Raw genomic sequence first — 5,518 nt, 5'->3', positions numbered from 1 at the left:
TTTCCACATTACAAACAAACTTTGATTTCTGTGGATATTTGAGATAGTGTGATCCCTTAATCCCCCCCAATATTATTCTCCTCACCTTGGTTAAATGTTTCTTTCACTGAGTGAGGTTTTGGGCATCAAAATTCGGTGGTTTCACAACATCTGTCTTGGTGTACTCTAGTAATCAAATGTCATCCAATACTACCTCCATGAGATCCTTCCATGCAGCAAAATTAGAGGTGCCTTCCAAGGCATACTATAGCCTTAGCCCATTGAAGGCCATCTTCTTAACTGTGAAGAGATCCTTCTACATTGACCTGCAAATTCGAACCTCCTGAGAAACAACTTCAAACTTTTTTCTCTAATGTGAATCCTACTCTAATACCATGTACAAATTATGGTGTATATATTCAACTTCACATGAAGTTTTAATCAAAATCTTAAGACACGAACATACTCTACTGCTCTGTGGAAGTTAATCCAAAATTTAGAACAAAAATTTGAGACATGCAATGAGAAATCACACACATGCAAATAGTACTTTTCATGTGGAAAAAAAACTACTAAAAACCCCAATCCATGCTTGCATTATTCTGATTAATATAGATGTATTATTATTTCCTTCATCAACTAAGCACAACCTGCAAGTGAATAACCCATCTTTCTTCTCAATAAAAAGGTCTCACTCAGGCTTAGTCAATTTTTACCTCTTCTTGAGCCCCTATTTCCTTACAAAATTGCTTGAGAGATTAGGTCACTATTATTTAGGGATTTATCCAAGTTAGATTGTGCAATTCCAAACGTTGATCATATGACTGCATCCAACACTTGTACACTCAAGACCAGTCTACAACTGATGTTACAATACCTTGGAATCTCCACCAATTCTAGGGAACTCAAATTCTCTGCATGCCACTAGCTATTTTTGGTTGACTCATCAGTTAGCTGGATGATCAATGAGTTTGACTGAATTCCTACAACACAACTAACCTTCCACTAGTTCCTCCAATAGTTGGAAGTATAATTGAAAGAAACTTGAGATAATTGATTTTGATTGCGACAAATTAGCAATCACACATGTTTAACTGAACTCTAACTCCCCGAACTCAAATTTACTGAGTAAACTAGGTGAGACAAGCCATGTCACACAATTTAACTCCATACAAGTTGTCTGCTAATGTGGAAATTCAGATTCTCTCAATTTAATCAAGGAAAAATCAAATTAAAAATTTATTGCTCATTTTCTCAACACCAAAATTATTACGTTTAAATATAAAACAAAGAAAGTGTGAGAAATTAAGGATTCAACATATAATATTAAAATAATGTGAGGTATTAGGATTTAAATATAACATACAAAGTATTAATATTTCCCTATTAAAAAAGAAAACAATGAAACAAACATGGAGTTTTAGGTTCTTTTAATATCTCCCTATTAACAAAGAAAACAATGAAACAAACATGGAGTTTTAGGTTTTTTTAATATTTTTCAATGGATTTTGATTTTTTTATAATATTTTATATAACAATCAACTATGGAAATTTTAAGAGAATCCTAATAAAATTCTATTTTCAAAATTAAAAGAAGGTCCCCATAAAAAAAAAAAAACATAGAAATTCTACATATTGTAACAAAACTTAAATGTGAGTAGATTATGCCTTCAAAATTTAACATATAATTATGAATGGACTTTCCATATCAAGATTCAATAACAAATAAAGTAATGCATTTCAAAAACTCATAACTTAAAATATTTTCCATAAAGGTATATTTTATGAAGTTCAAGTTTTTTCATTTTAGAAAAGTATTTCAAAATTTAGTGATGAATATAACTAGAAGTTAAAATATTTACTAAAATATAATTTTCTTACTTTTATTTCAACTCAACATTTCTTTTCTACGAGTGAGCATCCATGGCTCTCCTAATGCTACCTTAATATGATGTAGCTGTTGACCCACTACAAGCTTTCATGCAAAAGCCTTAACGAGTTTAGGCAGACCTCTCACACTTTTATTGTTTTTCAAAATTTTAATTTATTTAAATCACTTCTGGGTGCTTTGCAAATCTAGAATTAAGGCATATCTCGATCCATCTTATTTTTAGACTTACTAAGAATTGAGAAGAATGAAATATCTTTCTCTATATATATCAAAGTGCAAATCTTTTTTTTTGATACATAACTTGAAAAAAAAATTGCCTTAAAATAATTTTGTTCCCTTTTAATGATTGGTATTTTGTTTCCTTTTAATGATTGGTATGTTCGATAGTAAGATGAATACTTCTGATTTATATATATATATATATATAATTTTATTAAAATCTCGGCAATATGGATAATTACACGTTTAGTGATTTTTATAATTTTTACTTTTAATTTTAAATGTGTGTTTATTGTAAATATTTATTTTTTATATGCTTATTAATTAAATTTAAATATGAATTTTTTTTTCCTTTTTATTTTAAATCACGTGGTTTGTATTACTTCAAATGAGGATTAGATAGACCAAAATTTTTATGTTGTTGTTCTTCCTAAAAGGAGACTAAACCAATATCATAAGTTGAATTACCTAGGGTTGCTAAGTCCTTGTAAAAAAAACTTATACAAATAGGTTGGACGTGCTAGACCTTGACATACATTGATATGAGAAGAAGAAAAAGACTGCTAGTGTTTCAAGAAAAAACTAGTGAATCATAAGAAATATTGGTCAAAATCTCCTTGAATTCACACTATTTGGTCACTACCATGATATAAAGAGAAGGATATGTTGTTTTATGTCATGGCTATAATGATTAGCTTGTTCTTTGTACTATTAATTTTTTTCCTTTATCTCTACCAATCTGATAGAATTATTTTGTTAAGTCCTCTTCTGCCTCCTCGTGCCTCTTGCAATATTCAAACAATGTTTAAACATGTTCTATCTTAGGTCTATGATCGGTGAAGTGATACAAGCACATGAAATGAAGTAATTATAGTAGGGGTTGCAGCTTTGTTTCGCGTGAGCCGATATCATATCAAGGTGTGATAGGGCAACACTCACTCTTGTGCACCCTCCTTGTGAGATGAAGTTCTAAAATATAATAGTTATGAATATGAATCATTATTTTTATTTATATGGATAAATATATCTTAATTTATAAATTACATACACACATATATTTATTCCATATTTCTATATTTACAAATGTTTTTACGTTTTATTATACATGTATTCATGAAAGTTATAAATTTTTCATATGTTTATTAATTATATGTTGAGAAATATGAAATATTATTATTTAAATTTATTTTAATGTGATCTATATTATGATTTTTCCCAAATAATTGTTTGTAATTCTATTAACATAAATAAAATTGCAATGTAACAAATTTAATTGAATTAATTTATTATTTTTATTACTTTTTAAAATTTCGTTGACATTATGGTTGTTTATTATTATTATTATTGATACAATGATTTATTTTAGAGACACCACAACATCTGTCACATATTAAGTTGGTAACAGTACAACATCTCCCTCATATTAAATTGTAAAACATCTCTTAATGCAACAAAATTACTTTTACAATTGGGCGTTTATGAAATAAGATAATATAAAAATTATTGTAATTTTATACTTTACCTATATGCATAAATAGTTTCATGAAAAATAATAAGTGAAATATTTTCCTTAAACTTGAAAACACTAGAAACATAAATCTGACCACAAAAGTTTTGTCTATGATAATTAAGAGTTTCTTCTCCTTTTCTGTCATAATTTCTACAAATATTTAATTAAGGAAAACGCATGATAATCGAAATAAACTCTTGAAATGTGAAACCAAAAGTATAATAATAATCCACATCTATGTAATTAAAGAAAATAAAAGTAAAAAATATATAAAAATTAAATGAAAAAATAAAACGAAAGTACATAAATATTTATAATATTATATATTTAGGAGAAACATTTTTTTTAAGATTTTGGCCATTTATTGGGTGTATTTCTCTCTCCTTCCCATGGTTTAAGAATATATGTTGAAGGACGGATCTTCTCATATATTTGAGATGCTCTAAGGTAGAGTTTTTTAAATTTGTGTGATTCTCTTTTTTTTCTCTCCTTCCAATGGTTTAAGAATATATGTTGAAGGAAGAATCTTTTAATATATTTGAGATCTCACGTAGAGCTTTTGAAATTTGCATGATTCTCTTTTTCCTCGTGGGATTGTCCCATTTTAAAACTTAATAATCAATTTCAAACCCTTTTCTACTAAATAAATGTTTGTTGAATCATATTTTCATGATATTTGAATGTTTTGTAAACGTTTATATGGCTTGATCTTTTTATTCGCTCTAATTTCAATAATTCTTCAGTTTTCTCTGATTTTTTGACATGGCTTGATCTCTTTATTCGCTCTAATATCAATAATTCTTCATTTTTCTCTTCCATTTTTTGACAAGGAACGTCTCTAATAGATAGTGACAATAAAATTGAAGGTAGAACTATAATAATTGGCAGGAAATATTCCTTTTCATAGACGAGTAATTAGGGATAATTTCCTAATGAAAATCTAGGTGTTACCCGATGTTCCCATAATATTTTTGCGAATATTTATGCCATTTCTTTTATTTTCATTAAAACATGTTAGTACAGGTGCACAGGAAATTTAAATAAACTTAACACAACAGAACAATCAAGCACATAAGAGACAGTATTTAACGTGGTTCACCCAACCAATCTGGGCTACGTCCACCAAACATAGGCATCAAGAATTTATTAATCAAATTGGAGATTACATAATGAAAACCTCATAAAACTCTCACCCTCTTAGCAAACCATCCGAATGATTGCCTGTTATATAGCATAGAGAATCTAACAGCCTCATTAACTCCCTCACATCAAATATAGGAGGCATTAACTCCCTCCCAACAACCTGGAGCTAATCTAGGAACTGAATTTCTATTGTTGTCATCAGCTGAGATTTTTCCTATTTTGCTCCAAACAGAAAATCTCAACAATCTCCACCTTGACAGCAATTCGCCTGATGCCCTGTTATTATTATTTTATTTTTTCTGCAAGCCAAGAGAAGCCAAACACCAGCGTAGCTTCTCCAACAAAACTGGTTTCGTGAACATGTCTGCACAGTTCTCCTTTGTATGCACATTTTCAAGAGAGACTCCCCTTTCAGTGATAACCTGTCTTACAAAATGGTACTTAATTGGAATATGCTTTGATTTACTATGATAGGCCGGATTCTTAGCCAAATGTATTGCACTTTGACTATCGCAAAGTAACCTGATGTTGTCCTGTAACCTACCAAACTCACCAAGCAAACCTTTCAACCAAACCGCCTCTTTGCAAGCATGAGAAGCAACAATGTATTCTGCTTCAGTAGTGGACAAAGCAACAATATTCTGTAGCTTTGACATCCAGCTTATAGCTCCACCTGCAAGAGTAAAGACGTACCCTGAAGTTGATCTTCTCTTATCCAAATCACCTGCAAAATCGGAATCAACATATCCGCAAACAAATTCACTACTCTTATTGTA

Source organism: Pinus tabuliformis, chromosome 1_1 (genome assembly GCF_031772625.1).
Source record: "Pinus tabuliformis cultivar Carrire ecotype Pingquan chromosome 1_1, CPIR1, whole genome shotgun sequence".
In the NCBI taxonomy this organism is placed as follows: Eukaryota; Viridiplantae; Streptophyta; class Pinopsida; order Pinales; family Pinaceae; genus Pinus; species Pinus tabuliformis.
This window is presented reverse-complemented; position numbering follows the sequence as displayed.